Raw genomic sequence first — 21,408 nt, 5'->3', positions numbered from 1 at the left:
GCGGGGCTGCCGGGGGCCGCCACCCGATTGGGCCTCGCCGGGGAGGAGGAGGGGCCGGGGCCGAGCCGGACCCCTCGGGAGGCCCCCGCGCAGGCCCGACCCCGCCCCAGCGCGCAGCCCGCGCTGCCATTGGCGCCGCGCGCAGCCCCGCTGAACTGCCGGGGAGAGGCGGGGGAGACGCGCGCCGACCCGCGAGCGGGGGCCGGAGCTGGGGGCTTAGGGCGGCAGGTAGCGAGGCCGAGCCCCTCTCTCCAGGACGCCCTATTTAAGCCAGGGTGTCAGTTGCTGACGAATCAGCTTAAAACCCCCCCCAAAGTGAGCAAACTCCCGCGCCCTTGGCGTTTGCTGGGCGGAAACTCCTTCGCCTTAACCAAGCGCGGGTTCCGTGTTCCTGAACTGAGACCACGGGCACGTCGGCTCTTTTCAGGTGCGCTCTCAGATACTCCTGTCCCCTCCACGGGTTGCGTAGACCGTCCGCAGTCAAGAGCCGAACTCTCTCCTCTGCTTCTCCCCAGAAGGTCAAGCGGCTAATCCTCGAAGTCATCCGGCATAGCCAGAGTCTGTTTTTTCCCCCCGTCCGAAATGGCAATTGTAACAGCCACAGGGCTCCCAGGAGACGTGGGTGCAATAACGTAAGTAAAAAGGCTCCGAGCACACCCTGTGCTCAGCGGTTGTGGTTGATGGCTTATCACGATCCGGATGAGTCCTCGTGCAGCCTGGACTGAATGAGCGAGCTCAGCCCCCACCCTGGCAAACAGGTCCATGTTTGTCTGTTTACACGCACAAGACCATACTGATTGGTTCTGTCATCAGCGACTAAACTCTCCTCACCCATGTTCTTGAAATGGGACACCAGCCCGGGCTGGGTTTTATTTAGAAAAATCTGACCCCAGCCCCCACTGTCCCGGTCACACCATCTCACTCCGAACGTTAGCAACCACGTTCTGCCCTGTGTCCCCAGCTCTCCTGTAACATTGCCTCAACAGTCAACATTGCCAGATGGGGCTGGGCCAGGAAAGCGACCTTGAATTACCGACTTTAGTGCTGCTTCTCCCTGTCCCAGCCAGACAGAGCTACTGCTTTGGCCCTGAGATCCAGCAGACTGGGTCCAAGGGGAGGTTGCTTTTGGACCCCCTCAAAGTCTGAGGTCTCAGTCAGAGGCCTGATCTTGGGCCAGCGTGTCCCAGAATGACTCCTAATCCCTTTCACTCCGTTCCCAATTCTCTTGCTCAAAACACCATCAAAGACCTTGGAGGCCTCTGGTATTTGGATTTATGCCATCCTGATATTATCAGGCACCTGGGCCTCAGTGTCCATACCTGTCAACGGGGAGAATGGACCCCCTGAGAATCCTTCTGGCCCAAACAATGAGATTCAGTTAATGTATGTCAACTACCCATACTACCACTTCTGAAAAGGTCAGGAAGAATTTGCAGCCTGTCCCCAGGGGCTCATCTGTTCCTTTACATGGTAGACCAGGGTGTCAGAGGCCCCAGTGAGAGGCAGCACGGAAGCCTCGGTGTGTTCCAGAGTCCAGCCCTCACCTGCACAGGGATCAGGGTGGGGGCACATGTGTTTTTCGCAAACACAGTAGCAGCCCAGGGCAGTTGAGGCAAAGCCTCGAGATTAAACTGCTTCTTACTCCCTGCCTCCCAGGGCTCCAGCTCCATGCCAGCCTTCCCCATACAGTGCCTGTTTGGCGAGGCAGCTGGTGTCAACTCCTTTGGCTCAGAGAGGTTAGGACACTTACTCAAAGTCACAGAGCCAGGAAGTAGCAGAACTCTAGTTCCTACCCATGTACGTGGCTCCTAGTCTATCACTCTTTTAAGAAAAAAGGAGAAAACAAAATCCCTATTAACTACACTTCATAGAAAGATAGTGTTTTTGTTTTTTTTAACGATTTTATTCATTTTTGAGACAGAGAGAGACAGAGCATGAATGGGGGAGGGTCAGAGAGAGGGAGACACAGAATCTGAAACAGGCTCCAGGCTCTGAGCTGTCAGCACAGGGGCCTGATGCGGGGCTCGAACTCACGGACCGCGAGATCGTGACCTGAGCCGAAGTCGGCGCTCAACCGACTGAGCCACCCAGGCGCCCCGAAAGATAGTGTTTAAAGGAAAAATGCTCAGATCCTCCAGTATGGGGTCAGCAGAAGTGAAACTCCACCCTTCCATGTTTTTTTTTAATTTTTTTTAAATTGTATTTTAGAGAGGGGTAGGCAGAGGGAGAAAGAGAATCCCAAGAAGGCTCCACGTTTAGCATGGAGCCCACCTGGAGACTCAATCCCAAGACCCTGGGATCATGATCCGAGCGGAAATCAGGAGTTAGATGCTCAACTGACTGAGCCACCCAGGCACCCCATACCCTTCCATATTTTTAATCAAACCACAATTAGTTATTGAGACTAGGTCATACGCAAGTTTCCTGTGGGGGGCACAAAAATGCTCATCGCTCAATCCCTTTGGGAGCCAGACACACATGTGTGCAATCACCACAAACCAGGCACAAGAGGCAAGTGTCCCAAGAAGAGCTTAGATGACAGTGAGGCATCTCTCAAAGCCAAAATTATTTCTGATGAGAAATAATTCAGGAGAGCCTGGTGAGCATAGGGTCAGAGCATCCAGCAAGCTGGCCCTTAAGGATATTTAAGATCTGGGAACACCTGGGTGGCTCAGTCGGTTAAGCGTCTGACTTCCGCTCAGGTCACGATCTCCCAGTCCGTGAGTTTGAGCCCCGCGTCGGGCTCTGTGCTGACAGCTCAGAGCCTGGAGCCCGCTTCTGATTCTGTGTCTCCCTCTCTCTGCCCCTCCCCCGCTCATGCTTTGTCTGTCTCTCTCTCTCTCTCTCTCTCTCTCTGTCAAAAATAAAACATTAAAAAAATTTTTTTTTTAATAAAAAAAGATTTAAGATCTGGGAGAAGGCTGGACAAGAAGGCTGGAAGAGGTGAGGGGCTTGTACTTCACCCAGGTGGACACCCCAGGGCATTAGTTTCCTGGTATGTTTGCAGGCGGGGCGTAAAGTCTGACAGTAGCTGTAAGGGGGTGTTGGGGGATAGAGGATCAGGACTGGGCAAGGGAGGCCAAGAGTCCCTGAACCGGGCGCAGGCCTGACATAACGTCCTGGAAGGACCCTTAAGACTCCAGAGACCGGGTAGAGATAGAATCAGCAGAAATTGCAGCTGGCAGGACTTGGGCAGGGAGAGGAGTCAGAGTGACTCAGACTTCCATCCCTGGGTCCCTGGGGCTAGAAGAATAGGAATGCCATTATTAGAAATGCGAAAAGAGGAGAAGGCAGGGTAAGTGTATTTGTGTGGGGGGAGGGGAGGGTGTTGATAGCAGAGCTATTTATGGTCATTTCTAAACTGATTTCCCTGCCAGCAGTCTGTTCCCTCCCCTTCCCAGTCACCTGACCACTGCTCCCACCATGCCACCCTGAAGCACAGCCCCGAAGCTTTACCCCACAGCCAGATACCTGCACTGGCTCCCCACGCCTGATACAGTCGAGTCTGAATTAGCTTATAACATTTCCTGGCCTTTACTTTCCTCACCATCTTTCTCTTCTACTGTTTCCTCTCCCCAAGAACCCTCAATTTAGCCATTCCCCCAAACAGTCCCTGACTCGATGCACTGCCCCTTCCTCCCATCAGGTAGACTCCTTGCACTCCCAGGTGGCCAAGCCCACCTTTTCAAGCCTGCACTGGGGGCAGGGGGCACACAGCATTCGTTTCCACCTAAGTCATCATGCAGGGTAGACAACTCCCCAGACCCCCTCCCAATAAAAGAGCACACTATGCTACTCTGATTGTAACTTTGTAAAACAAATCTATGGATAATAACAGGCAGGGTCCGGACGACACAAATTTGGAAGATGTCAGAATACTATTTAATACTTTTTTAAGTTTATTTATTTATTTATTTATTTTGAGAAGTGGGGGGGCAGAGAGAAGAGAGAGAGAGAATCCCCAGCAGGCTCCATACCCTCAGCGCAGAGCCCGACATGGGGCTCGAACTCAAAAACGGTGAGATCATGACCTGAGCTGAAGTCAGGAGTCAGATGCTTAGCCAGTGGAGTCACCCACGCACCCCAGAATACTATTTACCTTTATGAAATATTCTCTCAGGTTGCTTCAATTAATCCCTAAGAAAACTGGAGATCCAAAAGATGGGGCAAGGAGAAATGATTAAAAGGGCATTAAAAAGGAACCGAGGCATCATTACTGGAGGGTAATCATTCCTGGAGGGTAAAGGTTTCTGCCTGTTTGCGGAAGTCGACTGGCTCATTGCCTGGGCAAGCCACTCACGTTCCCAGCCTCAGTTTCTTCATCTACCAATGGGGATAATAACAGCACCCACTCCTAGTAGTTATGAGGATTAAAGAAATTTGTGCAGATTGAATGCTTAAAATGGTGCCTGACGCACAGGCAAGAAACCTGTTGGCGGTCTTGACATTCACCTGAGTAAAATTTAAAGGTTGTATTGGCTTTATTCAGCATTTCATGAACTGGGCAGCGTCCTATCTAGCAGGTAGAAAGGAGCTCCAAAGACCTGTACAAAATGAAAGGCTTTTGGAGCGCCCAGATGGCTCAGTCAGTTGGTCATCCAACTCTCAGTTTCAGCTCAGGTCACGATCCCAGGGTCGTGGGATTGAGTCCAGTGCCAGGCTCTCTCTCTCCCTCTCTTTCTGCCCCTCTCCCCCACTTCCTCTCTCCAAAATATAGTAATAATATCATATCATATCATATCATATCATATCATATCATATCATATCATAATGGCTTTTATAGGGGGCGCCTGGGGGGCTCAGTCATTTAAGCACCGACTTTGGCTCAGGTCATGAACTCACAGTTCATGAGTTTGAACCCCGTGTCAGGCTCTGTGCTGACAGCTCAGAGCCTGGAGCCTGCTTTGGATTCTGTGTTTCCCTCTCTCTCTGTTCCTCCCCTGCTCACACTCTGGCTCGTGCTCGCTCTCTCTCCCTCTCTCTCTCTCAAAAATAAATAAAGATTAAAAAAAAAAGTAAAAAGCAAAGAAATAAAATGGCTTTAATAGGCAGAAGGGAGCAGGACAAGGAAGTTGCTAGCAAAGAGTGGATTATTTCCAGACAAGGTTACCTTCCTATGGAGGACACAAGGGGTCTATCAGGTGGATTACCTTACCAGTGCTGAACAGGTAATTCCAGATTGACTGGTTAAAGTTCACATCCCTGGGAGACGCTGAAACAGCCATTAGGTTAGGTATTAAGTGTTGGTTTACTGACACCGGATTTAGCACAAGTAACTCCATTTTTGGCATTTGGGGGGCCTGTTGTCTTTTTTCTTTTCTTTCCTTTTTTTTTTTTTTTTTTTTTTTTTTTTTGAGAGAGAGCACAAGTGGGGGAGAAGGAGAGAGAGAGAGAGAGAGGGAGAGAGAGAATCTTAAGCAGGCTGCACACTCAGCATGGAGCCACATACAGCTCCATCCCAGGATCCTGGGATTATGACCTGAACCAAAATCAAGAGTCAGACATTCAACCAACTGAGCTACATGGGTGCCCCTGTTGTCTCTCTCTCTCTCTCTCTCTCTCTTTTTTTTTTTTTAACAGTGGTGTTGTTCGTATTGTCCATTCATTCATTCACATCCATTCATTCACATGAATGAGCTCCTGTGACATGACAGTTGTGACCCAGGGATAGAAAAGAGGGCACATTCCAATTCCTGAAGGGACCTCAGCTCACTGGGGGTGAGGGTGAGGGTGTCAGGGAAATGGATGTATAAAGAGGTCATTTCAAAATACAGTGGATGTAGTTGGAGGGAGTGTTAGCTAGTATAATCCCTTTGGAGGGCAGTTGGGTAGCACACATCCTTTTATAAAACGGGCATACCCTTTCATCCAGAAATTTCACTTTGAGTGACTGGATGCCATAGAAATACTCACCGTAAGATGCTCAGGGGCATAAGAGGAAGGTTTTCACTGCAGCACTGTTTATAGTCTCTTGGGGCACCAAGGTGGCTCGGTTAAGTGTCCAACTCTTGATTTTGGCTCGGGTCATGATCTCACGTGGGATCGAACCCTGCATAGGGCACCTCACTGAGCACAGAACCTGCTTAGGATTCTCTCTCCCTCTCTCTCTTTGCCCCCCCCCCAAGATTAAGTAAAATAAACTTTAAAAAAATGAAGTAGATCTTTAATTTGCTGATTTTTTATTTATTATTATTTATTTTGTATTGCTGTATTATAATACATTAAGTGAACATAGAACGTTGCAGAGAAATATCCCATTGTCATATACATACATATGTATGAAAAATACATATATGTGAAAATTTGAAGGTTCCTAAACCAGAGAGAGCATGGGGGGAGGGGGATTAGGGGAGACTCTCAATTTCTACTGTATACAATTCTGGGTGGTTTGAATATTACGCAACAAGCATCTATTACTTTTATAACCAGAAAAAGAACAATCAAGATATATACTTTTTTCATTTCTAAAAGAAACTGCCACAGTAACGTGGGTGGTCTACAGTGTCCCAAGTCCTGGCACGACTCACTCTGGCTGTGTCCTTCAATATTGAGGCTTTTCCTCTGGCTTCCTTTCCACCCTGGGGGGAGGGGGGGAAGTGAAGGGTTAATGAGCCTGGGGGAGGGGAAGAGGGAGTGAGGTCAGGAAAGAAGGGTGAGGGGCTCTCAGGCAATCCCCACCAAGGGCAGCTGGCCACTCCCCAGTGCTGAAAGCAGCCACCTGCTGGAGCAGAGCGAGCGAGCAGGGAAGGGAAGAGTGGGGGGGGGGGGGGGGGAGGAAGTGGGAAGGGGGGGGTGGAGCTGCCCTGTTCCTGGGAGCAAGAAGCACGAAAGATAAGAACTTAATGTAAAGTCCGGTGGAGAGGAGAGGAGGATGTGGTTCGGTTTTCAAAGTGTGGCCCTCAGACCCAGAAGGGGAAAGGATGGGGTTATCCCGGAGGGCAAAACTGTTATCGTAACAATACTGAGAAGTTACTTTCTCGGTGTTAATGTTTGCGCACCTGGGGAAAACTGCTGGCAGTTGACCAGGAATCGCGACACAGGCACCAAACTCTGGTAGCAGTGATTTGACTGCACACCGCACGCATTCTTTGGGTTTAAGAGACAGTATGAAGGTATCCTTAATAAAGCAGTAAAAATTAATACCTATATTAAATATTTACTCATGGGTATACCTCTTTCAAATAGCCTAGATAATAAAAGTGGGAAGTGCGTAGGAAGGGCTGCTGGTGGAGACCCAGGTAAGATGGCTGTCTCCTGGAAAGGCATTTAAAGGCTTATTTGAGTTGCTTTTTTCATAGAACACCATTTTTTAAAAATATTTATTTATTTTTGAAAGGAGGAAGGGGCAAAGGGAGAGAGGGAGAGAGAGAATGCCAAGCAAGCTCTACAATGTCAGCACAGAGCCCCATATGGGGCTCAATCTCACGAAGCGTGAGATTATGACCTGAGCCAAAATCGAAAGTCGGAAGCTTAACTGACTGAGCCACCCAGGCACCCCCATAGATCACTATTTTATTTTATTTTATTTTATTTTATTTTATTTTATTTAAAAAAAATTTTTTTAATGTTTATTTATTTTTGAAACAGAGAGACAGAACATGAAGAGGGGAGGGTCAGAGAGAGGGAGACACAGAATCTGAAACAGGCTCCAGGCTCTGAGCTGTCAGCACAGAGCCCGACGTGGGGCTGGAACTCACGGACCGCAAGATCATGACCTGAGCCTAAGTCGGCCGCCTAACCGACTAAGCCACCCAGGCGCCCCTAGATCACTATTTTAACTGGAAAGAACAACTGATAGAGAAACTATAGTTTTTCAGACTTGAATATCTGGCAGATATTATCTCCAAAATGAATGAAATTAGTCATTTCAAGGAAGTAATGGACAGTATTTGTTGTCAATGATAACATATGAGCTTTTTTTTTTTTTTTTTTTTGTAATGTTTATTTTTGAGAGAGAGACAGAGCGTTAGCAGGGGAGGAGCAGAGAGAGAGGGAGACACAGAATCCGAAGCAGGCTCCAGGCTCCGAGCTGTAAGCACAGAGCCCAATGTGGGGCTCGAACCCACAACCAGCGAGATCAGGACCTGAGCTGAAGTAGGGTGCTCGACTAACTGAGCCACCCAGGTGCCCAACATTTAAGCTTTCAAGGGAAACTAAAATTTTGTCAAACTTGTACATATCCCCTGAACTTGAGAGCTTCCCGGTTCTTAAGGATGTTGCTAATGAGATTGGTGGCATTTCCAAATGTGATTTTTTTCATATTGCGTAGTGAAATGTATCAGTTTTTAGAAGATTTGTATAACTCAGCAATCCAGTATTTTCCAGGTGACCAGTACTGATGTTAAAATGTTATGCACGGGTTAAAAAATCTGTCCAAGAATAAATTTGAGGGGCACCTAGGTGGTTCAGTCAGTTAAGCGCCCGACTCTTGGTTTCCGCTCAGGTCATGATCTCACGGTTCGTGAGTTCCAGCCCCACATCGGGCTCCACTCTGATAGCGCAAAGCGTGCTTGGGATTGTCTCTCTCCCTGTCTCTCTGCCCCTCCCCTGCTCGCTCTTTTTCTCTCTCTCAAAATAAATAAATAAGCTTAAAAATCTTTTTTAAACGAATGCAGTTGAATGTAACAGATACGAACGTAACAGAGTAGGAGAGGCACATTGACGTTGTTCTGGAGTCCACATTACAGTTAACCTTTAAGAAACTATCACTTGTACGTTTTGTTACAATAAAAGAATCCCCAGGTGGGGTCTCACCCAGTCTCAGGAACCAGGAAACACAGGAAACCAAGGCTGGGCAGTGGAGCGCCCAGATACGCAAAGCAGAAAGGCCACCTGGGCCTTTCTGGATCAAGGAGCCGGGTTGGCCATGCAAGTTGGGGTGACCCTGATGCTTGCTGTACCCACCCCCGGGGAAGGACCGTGGTGCAGGCCTAGCACAGAGGTGAGTCCCAGGATGACCCAGGGTGTCCTCACCGCCCAAGAGCCCGGCTGCCGGGTCAGTCTGGAGCTGCCACGCCAGCTCCGCGTCCTTTACTGGAAAGCTGCCAAGTGTGTGCGTGACCCAGAATGAGAAAGGGTCCAATAAGAGAAACTACTCTTGGATGCACGTGATAACCATACGCAAAGGTAAACTGGAAGAAACAAAGAAAAGATGAAGGCCCGTGGTAAGGAGCCGTTGGGCTTGGGTGGAAGATTCACCGCCCCTCTGCTGTCAGTGGATACTTTGATGTAAGAGGTAAAGAGGACGAGGGGATCCAGGCTTTCATAGAAAATGACGACACTCCAATAACTCCTCCTGCAGGAATCTATCACTGCTTCACACCGGATGAAAACAGGCATGTGACAGTCACGAGGCTCTTGGTGGGAGGACCAGTGCGGACTCTATACAACCGGCCAGTTGACTGTTTTTCACGCTCAAGGACAGTACATAAAATTTTTGGCACAGACAACATAGCGGTGCTTCTGGGAACACTTCTTAAAAAGATCCTAAACCTGATAAGTGGGCAGAAAATCTATCATTTTCTCTCTGCTTTCACGTCACAGCCTTGAAGCTAGGTTATCTTTCCTCTGCAAGATTATTTGATCAGAATGTGTTCTGGGGCACCTGGATGGCTCAGGCCGCTTCGACTGAGGTCATGATCTCACAGTTCATGAGTTCGAGCCCTACATCTGGCTCTGTGCTGACGGCTCAGAGCCTGGAGCCTGCTTCAAATTCTGTGTCTCCCTCTCTCTCTGCCCCTCCCCTGCTTGCGTTCTCTCTCTCTCTCTCTCTCTCTCTCTCTCTCAAGAACAAATAAACATTTTAAAAAAACATGTTTTAATGAAAGAAGGTATAAAGCTAATTTTTGGCACAGAAGCAACTGTGGAAATTTGGAAAATCACAATCATTTTTCTCTAACCCAGTCAAGATCAGCGGTTGAGACACGCATTCAACTTTAACTCAAGTGAGTCTTATGTCCTGAAATGTAACTTCTTAGATGTTCTGTTCATGATTCTTCAACTCTAAGCCAGATGTATCCATCAATGCCTTGCCTGTCTTATAAGAAAGTTGTGGTATAGAAATATTTTTGGTCTTTGTCCCCAGTCCCTGGCACAGAACTCCTAAACCCCTTGGAATTTGCTGAGTGACAGGAGTGTCCTTCATTATTTATAAACTGGGACAGAATCTCCTTTGCTCAGGACCTTCTGGACCTCACTCTAATGTACCTCTTCATCTGACTGTCCATCGGAATCCTTTAGATATCGCGTATAATAAGTTGATACATGTGAATCGATATTTCCCTGAGATTTGTGGGCTATTCCAGCAGATGATGGGACCTGAGGAGAGGGTCCTGGGAATCCCCAACTTATAGCCGATTGGTCCAAAGTGCAAGTGTCCCAGATCTGCAGCTGGCATCAGTCTGACGGGAAGGAGCCCTTCCCCTGTGGGATCTGATGCTGTCTCCAGGCAGGTGGTGTCAGAATTGAGTTAAATTGTAGGACATTCAGTCCTGCGAGGATTGGAGAATTGCTTGTGTGAAAACCAACTAGAAAGGTGTACTAGTAGATACCATAACCAACTAGGTATAGCACACTTTTTTTTTCTCCCCAAATTGTACCTTCCGGTATGGAGCGACAAGGGGGGAAGAGCTGTCATATTAGAGGCACGCTCTCTGCTGCTGATGCCCCTTGCTGCTTTCTTGTTCAATATCAAGGACCTGCAACTGACTTAATTTAAAAAAAAAAAAAAAAAAAAAAGCCACCTGTGTCTGGTCTCCTTCCTGGTGCAGGGAAACCTGGGGAGCCTCAGACGGCATGCTGGCTCCTCTGACCTGTGTGTGCATGGCCCTGCTGTCTCATCTGTTAATTTTTTCAAACTCATGTTTTGCTTTCTTCCACTCCATTGTCTGCTTTTGGTATTGCGGATCCTTAAAAATTGAATAGTTGGGGGGCACCCGGGTGGCTCAGCCGGTTGAGCGTCCGACTTCGGCTCAGGTCATGATCTCTCAGCTCCATGAGTTCGAGCCCCGCATCAGACTCTGTGCTGACAGCTGAGAGCCTGGAGCCTGCTTCAGATTCTGTGTCTCCCTCTCTCTCTCTGCCCCAACCCACTCACATTCTGTCTCTGCCTCTCTCAAAAATAAATAAACATTAAAAAAAAAAAAAATTAAACGGTTGGGGGATAAGTCACTGGAATCTACTCCTGAAATCATTGTTGCACTATATGCTAGCTAACTTGGATGTAAATTTAAAAATAAATAAAATTAATTTTTAAAAAATTAAAAATTAAATTAAAAATTAAACATTTGGGGTGCCTGGCTGGCTCAGTCGGAAGAGCATGTGATTCTTGATCTCTCAGTCATGAGTTCAAGACCCGTGTTGGGTGCAGTTTACTTAAAAAAATAAAATGATTTTTTAAAAATAAAGTAAGTTTAAAAAATAAAAATTAAGTGGTCTTTGATAATCGGAGGGGAGAGATTATCTGCAATATTCGAAAGCTGTTAAAATCCTCCTTCGTGGCGTGCCTGGGTGGCTCAGTCGGTTAAGCAGGCCACTTCGGCTCAGGATATAATCTCAGGTTCATTATAATCTCAGGGCCCTGCATAGGGCTCTGTGCTGACAGCTCAGAGCCTGGAGCCTCCTTTGGATTCTGTGTCTCCCTCTCTCTCTGCCCCTCCCCTGCTGGTGCTCTTTCTCTCCAAAATAAGTAAACATTAAAAAAAATTTTTTTTTTAATCCTCCTTCATTTTCCTTTTTCCAAATATAAATCTGTGTGTGGCCGGATCTCCTTCATATTCCTCAGGCAAAACAACATGCACAACAGACTGAATGCAGAAGCAGAGATGAGAATCCAGCTATTTCCATTAACTCAGCCAGGAAGAGATTTGCAAAAATGAAAACAAACAACCCTCCCCACTAAGTTTTTTTTTTTTTTGGGGGGGGGGGAGAATGTAGTGTTTTTGTTTTTGTTTTTGTTTTTTTTAGGGAGAGAGCATGAGCAGGGGAGAGGGGGAGAGGAAGAGAGAGAGAGAATCTCAGACAGACTCTATGCCCAGTGTGCAGAGTCTGACACAGGGCTCAATCCCACGACCCTGAGATTATGACCTGAGCTGAAATCCAGAGTCAGACACCCAACCGGCAGCCACCCAGGTGCCCCTGAATAAATAAGCCTAAAAAAAAAAAAAAAAAAAAAAAATCTGCTTTAACTTTTAACTCAGTAAATGTAGTTTTGTATAACTCCTATAAACAAAGCTTTTTGGAGTCCTCAACAACTCCCAAGAGTGTACAGGGGTCCTAAATCCCAAAAGTTTGAGAATTATGCTAGAGGAAAGCACCAGTGATGCAACAAAAACGGGCACCACATCATCATACACAAAAAATTTAACATTGATGCAATAATGCTATGTAACAGGTAGTCCATATTCCTTGTTCCAAGTTGTCTCAATTTCGTGAAATTTAGGGAGCAAGTCAGGGGTCCAGAATCCAATAAAGATCATGCCTTGCTGTGGTTATCATGCCTCATTAGTTTTCTCTAACCCAAAGCACTACCCTGTCCTTTTGTGTGTGGATGGGTGGGAGGTGTTTATAACCTTGCTATTTTTGAAAAAGCCATGTCAGCTATTTGGTAGAATATCCTAACAGTTACATTGTTTCTTTTGTCTGATGGTTTCCTTATGGCTGGATTCAAGTTAAACACCTTTAACAGGAATTTTACCTAAATTGTGTCACTCCCAATGCACACAATCAGGAAGCCCGATGTTCATGCGTCCTATTTTAGTTATGACTAACTCTATGTTTGAGAATTTTTTGATTGTGATTTTATATATTTACTTTAACAGTTAATTTTTTTGAGGTTTATTTATTTTGAGAGGAAGATCATTGGGGGAGGGGCAGAGAGAGAGCCCCAAGCAGGTTCCACACTGTCAGCACAGAGCCCAATGTGGGGCTCGAACTCACAAACCATGAGATCATGACCCTAGCTGAAGTTGGGCGCCTAACTAACTGAGCCACCCAGGTGCCCCTTCAGATTTTATTTTTAAGAGAGAGAGTGAGAAGGGGAGAGGCAGAGAGAGAATCCCAAGCAGGCTCCACACTCAGTGCAAAGCCGGACATGGGGCTCAAACTGATGAACCATGAGATCATGACCTAAACTGAAATCAAGAGTTGGATGCTTAACCGATTGAGCCACCCAGGTGCCCCTAAAAATTAAATTCTTTTTTTTTTTAAGTTTATTATTTATTTTTGAGAGAGAGAGCATGAGCATGAGCAGGGGAGGGGCAGAGAGAGAGGGAGACACACAGAATCCGAAGCAGGCTCCAGGCTCTGAGCTGTCCGCACAGAGCCCGATGTGGGGCTTGAACTCATGAACTGTGAGATCATGAACTGAGCCGTAGTCGGACGCTCAACCGACTGAGCCACCCAGACGCCCCTAGAAATTAAATTCTTAACTTGACTTTACAAAGTTTAAAACTGATAATTTTTCTTTCTGGGTCTTACAAATACGAGAAACTTCTATGATGTCTCTCCAATTTCTTCTCTGCTCTATTCCATGTTGTTATTCCATAGTATTTTAGTTCCAGTGAGTTTTCTAAGTTCCCTCATGTTTTTCCAGTAGATTCGTCAGCATGTTTTGCCAGTTTCTTAGCTCGGGGTAGTGTCTTGTATTCCATCGTTGGACAGGCATCATTGAACGGGTCTTTCAACAAAGGTCTGTGAGTAATTGATATCCTCTGTCCAACTCTCTCTCTATCCTCCCTCCTTTTTTTTTTTTTTTTAACTTTTTACCGGAGCATAATATATGTATTCACATATGCAGAAAAGTACACAAACTACTGATGTACAACTTATGAATGTTCCCCCAGTCACTGCCCAGCTCAGGAAACATAACATCACCAGCACCCCAAAAACCCTCCTCATGCACCTCCTGGCACCGTTTGTCCCAACTTCTCCCAAAGTAACTTCCATCCTCAATCCTACGAAAATGGACCGGTTTTTGCCCATTTTTGTTTTGATGGAAATGGAATCAGACGCATGTATTCTGCTGTGTCTTACTTCTCAACATTGCGTCTGTGAAATTCATCCATGCTTTTGCTTAAAATAGTTATAATTTATTCTGTTGCCGTCTGACACTCCATTTTATGAATCTGCCACAATTTATGGATCTCTTCTACTGGGTTTTTTTAAAATTTTTTTTAATGTTTATTTATTTCTCACAGAGAGAGAGAGAGAGAGAGACAGAGCATGAGTGGGGGAGGGGCAGAGAGCGAGGGAGACACAGAATCCGAAGCAGGCTCCAGGCTCTGAGCTGTCCGCACAGAGCCCGACACGGGGCTCGAACTCACAAACCATGAGATCATGACCTGAGCTGAAGTCGGTTGCTCAACCGACTGAGCCACCCAGGCGCCCCGGATCTGTTCTACTGTTGATGGACATTAGGGGTTTTTCTGGTTTGGGGCTATTGTTAATGAGGCATGGTGAATGTTCTAGCCCTTGTCTTTTGCTCCATGTATGTATGAAATTCCGTTGGACGACACTTAGGAGTGAATTAATGGCTCACAAGTTACTGTGTAAGTGTTCATCTTTCACGAACACTGCCAAATGGTCTTCTAAGGGATTGGTTAATTTCTTTTCCACCAGCAGCCTATGGGACCTTCAGTCTCTCATGTCAGTCTCGCCACATTTTCGCTAACCCTCAGCACTGTCGTTCTTTTCGATTTTGGTCATTCTTCTGGGTGTGCAGTGGTAACTTATGGAAGTTTTACCTTATTTTTTTTTTAATGTTTATTTATTTATTTTTGAGAGAGAGAGAGAGAGAGCATGAGCAGGGGAGGGACACAGAGAGACAGAATCTCGAGCAGGCCCCACACTGTCAGCACAGAGCCCCATGCAGGACTCGAACCCACAAACTGTGAGATCATGACCTGAGTCAAAATCAGGAGTTGACATTTAACAGCCTGAGTCACCCAGGCGCCCCTTGTGGTGGTTGTACATTTCATTTCCCTGGAAACTGAGGGGACTGCGCTCCTTTTCATATGCTTAATATTCATTTGATTATTCTCTTTTATGAAGTGCCTGTCTCAAGTCTTGTGCATTTTTTTTTCCCATTGGATTCTGCCCGTCTGTGACTTGTAGGAGTTTGATATATATTCTGGTATGAGTTCCCTTTTTTGGATACATACGCTGTAAAAGTTTTCTCCTATTCAGTGGCTTTACTTTAATATTTATTTATTTACTTACTTACTTACTTATTTATTAATAGGCTTCATGCCCAGTGTGGAGTCCAGTTCGAGGCTTGAACTCTGGAACCTGAGATCAAGATACGGATGCTTAACTGAGTGAGCCACCCACATGCCCCAGGGGCTTACCTTCTTATTTTCTTAATACGTCTTTTGATGCACAAAAATTCCTTAATTTTAATGTAGTCCAACTTACTGGCCTTTTATGGGTATGCTTTGTTTCCTGTTTCATTAGTCTTTTCTTACCCCAAGACTATGAAGATATTCTCCTATAGTATCTTCTAGAAGCTTTATTGTTTCACCTTTCACATGAATATCTATAATTCACCTGGAATTGGTTTTTGATGCACCCTGTTTCAGATGTTAAGAGGTGAAAAGCAACACATATCCAAAACTGATAAAATACAGTAATGTGTTCACCTCCATTTTTTAACCAAATCCTTTACGGGCGTTTTTCTCTGTGATTAAGTATTCTTCTATGAGAATTTCTTTCTTTCTTTCTTTTGAGGGGCAGGGAGAGAAGGAGAGATTGAATCCCAATCAGGCTGTGCACCATCAGCACAGAGACCAATGTGGGGCTCGATCCCATAAACCGTGAGATCATGACCTAAGCCAAAATCAAGAATCAGACACTAAACTGACCAGCCACCCAGGAGCCCCTACAAGAGTTTGCTGTGTGTGTGTGTGTTGGTTTGTGGTTTTTTTTTGCCCTTTATTTATTTCTTTTTAATTTTTTTTTTTATTTATATCCAAGTTAGTTATAGTTGTTGCATATAGTGCAACAATGATTTCAGGAATAGATTTCTTGATGCCCCTTCCCCATTTACCCCATCGCCCCTCCCACAACCCCTCCAGCAACCCTCTGTTTGTTCTCCATATTTATGAGTCTATGTTTGTCCCCCTCCCTGTTTTTATATTATTTTTGCTTCCCTTCCCTTATGTTCATCTGTTTTGTATCTTAAAGTCCTCCTATGAGTGAAGTCCTATGATATTTGTCTTTCTCTGACTAATTTCGCTTAGCACGATACCCTCCAGTTCCATCCACGTAGTTGCAAATGGCAAGATTTCGTTCTTTTCGATTGCTGAGTAATACTCCATTGTATAAATATACCACATCTTCTTTAGCCATTCATCCCTCGATGGGCATTTGGGCTCTTTCCATACTTTGGCTATTGTGGATAGTGCTGCTATAAACATTGGGGTGCGTGTGCTCCTTCGAAAAACATGCCTATATCCCGTGGATAAATGCCTAGTAGTACAATTCCTGGGTCGTAGGGTAGTTCTATTTTTAGTTTTTTGAGGAACCTCCATCCTGTTTTCCAGAGTGGCTGCGCCAGCTTGCATTCCCACCAACAATGCAAAAGAGATCTTCTTTCTCCGCATCCTCGCCAACACCTGTTGTTGCCTGAGTTGTTAATGTTGTTATGTGTTTTTTTAATGTTTATTTATTTATTTTTGGGAGAGAGATAAAGCGTGAGTGGAGGAGGGGCAGAGAGAGAGACGGAGAGAATCCCAAGCAGGCCCCGAGCCATCAGCTCAGAGCCCGACGTGGGGCTCCAACTCATGAACCATGAAGTCATGACCTGAGCTGAAATCAAGGCTGCTTAACCCACTGAGCCACCCAGGCGCCCCAAGAGGTGTTTTTAAATAGCTGCTGAATACTCATCACATGGCTCTCCCTGGCACAGGAGCTCTGGAATCAGACAAGCGTGGTGAATATCCTGTCCTAATCTCTTCCAAACTGTGTAACTTTCAACAAGCTATTTACACGCTCTGGGCTTTAGCTCTCATGGGAAGCGTCCAGATCTTGAACTGAGTTGGGTATGTAGTCAGATCTAATTAATTAATTCCTAATTAATAATTGATTGACTTAGAAGCACACCATCAACCGAAACAATGGATCATTAACTCTAGAACAGTCTTATTTACTCATTAAAGTCTCCTAAAGACCTGGGATGGGCCGAATTTTGTAAGTCCACTGTTTTATTGGATGTGACTAAGGACAGTACAAGTACATCAGAATCAATGCCCCGTGGTAGCTGGAAACTAAAGCCAGCATTGGCAGCTGTGAAGGAATGGTAACTGAGCCATTTAATCACATCCCCTTATCGGCTCATCGGATTATTGTTCTTTATCTGTAGAGCTAGTGGTTGTGAGAGGGTTCCAACTTTTCTTGGCTGACAGCCTCAGGAGAGAGTTGCTTAACTTCTCTGTGGCTCACTTTGTCATCTATAAAATGGGTCAAGTCAAAGTTCAATACCAACCCGGCAGTGTTGTCAGAGTCAAGTGAGCGCTTAGCTGAGGGAGGACGCAGCGAGGGCCAGGGTCCAGAGTAGCCACCAATGGTCACACCCCTGGTGGGGGATGGGTGAGACACGGCCCTCTGGGGCGGCTGCCTCCAAACCTGGAGTCCGGAAACCCAAAAGGCTGGACTGTGTTTATCTGGCGCAGATCGAGAATGTTGGAACTGATGAGAAGACAGAATTCCTGACCCCGGTTTGTCCGGCGAGGTGCTGGCAGATGTTACTGACGACCAGCGCTATGGCGGGGGCAGTGTGTGTACGTGCCCTGATTTCCTGACGTAAATACTTCAGACCCGGCCAATTTCAAATTCTAGATATGACAGCACTGATCAGAGTCGAATAGTGTTTCTGTTACATGGTGTTTCTGTCATACAGATGCAACAGGTGTGAATGTCCTCAAGGGAATGGATACTAGTAAAATATAGGAAATTAAATAAGAAGCTATGAGTTTTGGTTTTTTTAACATAATTTTTTAAATCTTTTATGTTTATTTTTTGAGAGAGAGAGTGAGAGAGAGAGAGAGAGAGAGAGAGAGAGAATGAGCTAGGGAGGGGCAGAGAGAGGGAGAGAGAAATCCCAAGCAGGCTTCGTGCTGTCAGCGCAGAGCCCTGATGCGGGGCTCAAACGCACAAACTGTGAGACCGTGACCGAAGCCCCAACCAAGCGTCGGACGTTTAACTGACTAAGCCACCCAGGCTCTCCCTAAATACAATTTATTTAATTATAAGTTTATATAACTTCTTTTTTTTTAATGAAGTTCTTTTTTTTTTTTTTTGAGAGAGAGAGAAAGCACGAGTGAGCACAAGGCAGAGAGAGAGAGAGAATCTCACGAAGGGCAAAGAGAGAGAGAAGGAAAGAGAGAGAATCCCACTCTGAAAGCATGGAGCCTGAATCGGGGCTCGAGCTCACCCGATGTGGGCTTGAACTCATGAACCTTGAAGTTGTCACCTAAGCTGAAGTTGGTTGCTTAACTAACTGAACCACCCAGGCACACCTATAACTTAATTTTATTTAAGTTTATTTGAGGAATCTCTACACCCAACATGGGACTCGAACCCATGACCCTGAGATCAAGAGTCTCTCACTCCTCCGACTGAACCAGCCAGGCGCCCCTGTGTAACTTAGTTTTTAACAATGGCTGTGTTTAACAACTGGCTTGCAAAATTCCTGCACATTTAATAATTGACTCTCACGGGTCCGTGTAAACTGGGTCCAGCCACCACTGAATTAGTCCCCAGGGCTGGAGCCTATAATTATGGACAAAAAACATTCATGTTTAGTTCAGAACCTGGCCCTGGACAAGTGCTAAGAACAGGCTCAGTGTACTTCTTAAATACCAGTGTTCGTTCCCCTGGGAACTGTGTTCCCTCCCCCACGACACAGCCCAGTAGGTGACCTTTTCCTTCCCTGGCTCTAAGCTGTTTATCATCCCAAACCACCAGCAGCCCCCACACACACTTCAGGACAGATCGTCTCAGGAATGCCTGGGACGTGCACATAGGGCGCGATGGCCAGCCATTCACCGAACCCAGGTCAGGTGCTCACAAGGTCATCCGGACGGCCGGAAGGAAAACAACAGCCTGCCCCTCGGCTCTCAGCCCATGACGTGGGTTAGGAATGCCCTCGACAAATAGACCTCACCAGTCCACTGCCCTTGTACGTCCCCAAACCTGGATCTAAACTACCATTTCTCATTTGACTCCTCTTCTCTCCATGGTGCCTCTACCCCTGCAAGTCACAGAGACCGTTGCAATGTTGACAAGTATGTGCTCTGGGAGCGTGCTCTTGAATTATCCCACGTAAGCCTCATAGCAACGCTATGAAGTAGGTACTATTCTTGTCCCAAGTCCTGTGGATGAGAAGTCAGAGCTTGGGGTGGTGTGCTAACTTGCCCACGGTAGTCTGGAAAGGACCCGTTATTTTTCCTTTCTCCCTCAAATGTCTTCCTTCACATGGTATCCTCCTCAGTTCATGCACGATTATTTTACATTCTTTCACATATTGCTTACTACTAAGGATTCTCAGGCGTAGAGACAGTAGTAGGCGCCATGGGTCTGAAAAGATTGCTCAGGAGAGAGTGAGCTGCGGAATGGGATGGGGGTGGGGCCGTGATGAGACCCTGGGGGCCACCAACACTTAAGAGCCTCTGAGGAAGAGAGGACCCAGAAGGGCTGTCACAGATGTCCAGGCGATGGTCCGCGGTGGGGACCTACAAAGTGGAGGAGTAAATAGGCACCAAAATTCTGGATTTAGCGATCCAGAAACCATCGCTGGTCTTGGCAGGGGACTTTTCTTTATTTCCATACCAGACGGTGAAGAGGCGGGACCAGGACAAGCAAGAACCCAGTCACACTGGGTTGAAGAAAGGCTGGGAGGTAGCAGTGAGGTCAGCCAGTATAGACCTGTCTTCCAGCAAGAACGCACGCACGAGAGAGATGCTAGATGGAAGGAGGGCTTTTGGGGTGTGGCTTTTAGTTTGTTGTTTTTTAATGTTTATTTATTTTTGAGAGCAAGAGAGAGCAGGGGAGGGGCAGAGAATCCCAAGCAGGTTCTGCACTGTCAGCGCAGGACCCGACACGGGGCTCAAACCCACAAACTGCGAGATCATGACCTGAGCCCAAGTCAGACGCTTAACCGACTGAGCCACCCAGGCGCCCCTGTTGTTGTTGTTGTTGTTGTTGTTGTTGTTGTTCTAAACTGGGAATATCCTTAGCAAATTTATATGCTGAAGAAAAGGAGCTGGCAGAGGCGAGGCCGAAGATGCCAGCGAGAGAAGAGGGTGATGGCGGGAGATAGCTGAGACCTCGCACTGCGGGGTCCAGGCTGCAGATGGGGGAACATCCACCCTGGCGCCTGGGGAGGAGCAAGCTGCAGTGGGTGCTGCCTGTTGGCCTCTAGTCCTTCTGATAAGTGAGGGGGATGAATAGTTGGGGGCATCGAGGGGAGTGTTGGGGAGCACGGCGCAGGGAGGCTGCCGGGAGAGGCAGCTGAAGTAGAAAGTAATGCACATATGGTCTGTAAGCTCATCAAACTCATTCTTCGCCTCCTTTCTGACTGTTTTCGCCCCCAGGAGGTGACATTTTCTCCAGGTTCTAAGGACAGCTCTCCACGGCCCCTCTGCAAGAATTCTTGGGGCTCCTGGGTGGCTCAGTCAGTTGAGCGTCCAACTTGCGACTTCTGCTCACGTCACGATCTCCCGGTTCATGAGTTCGAGCCCCGCGTGGGGCTCTGGGCTGTCAGCGCAAAGCCTGCTTCGGATCCTCTGTCTCCCTCTCTCTCTCTCTCTCTCTGCCTCTCGCCACTCATGCTCTCTCTCTCTCAAAAGTAAATAAACATTACAAAAAGTTAAAGAAGAAGTGAGGATTTCTTTCCACCATGTGAGGTTACAAGAAGTCGGTGGGAGCTACCAGTCTGCGGCCTGGAAAAGGGCCCTCACTAGACACAGGATCCGTCTGTGGACCTCCCTGCCTTCAGAACTGTGAGAAATCAGTCTGTTGTTGCCGTCACCCAGTCTACGGTGACCCGCTGCAGCAGCCTGACCTGTAGCCCCGTGTGCACAATGAGGAAGTCAGTCGTTTTGCCCAGAACAGGGCAGGACTTCCAGCTCAAGGTCAGTGATTTTTCCACTGTGTCACGGGATGGACCACAAGGTGGTACTTGATCAAACAGAAAATACGTCCTTGGAACTGGCCTCCTGGTCTCAACCTAGATTCGGGACTTCACTTCATGGCAAGCACCGGCCCTTTTCCTCTGGAACAGATTTACCGCTTCGATAATTTAGACCTGACTTTCAGGAAGAGGCCAAATAGGTTTCCCCCCTGATCTGTGGGGAGTGGCTACACAGGGGCCCATCTGGAAAGAGTTCTGGGATCAATTAGCCAGGTCTGCCA

General features: G+C 46.9%; 1 long non-coding RNA gene across 1 annotated transcript; it reads left to right on the top strand.

The window, feature by feature from the left end:
* The first annotated feature begins 144 nt into the window (after nucleotides 1-144).
* On the top strand, nucleotides 145-20,711 carry LOC102961926. Its single transcript, XR_001509847.2, has 4 exons — nucleotides 145-427; nucleotides 516-632; nucleotides 15,239-15,314; nucleotides 20,589-20,711. It is a non-coding gene; the product is annotated as an uncharacterized LOC102961926 (long non-coding RNA).
* The last annotated feature ends 697 nt before the right edge of the window (nucleotides 20,712-21,408 follow it).

The sequence above is a fragment of the Panthera tigris genome, chromosome B3, assembly GCF_018350195.1.
Source record: "Panthera tigris isolate Pti1 chromosome B3, P.tigris_Pti1_mat1.1, whole genome shotgun sequence".
Lineage (NCBI taxonomy): Eukaryota > Metazoa > Chordata > Mammalia > Carnivora > Felidae > Panthera > Panthera tigris.
Note: the sequence above shows the minus strand (reverse complement) of the source record. Positions and strands in the feature narration are given on the sequence as shown.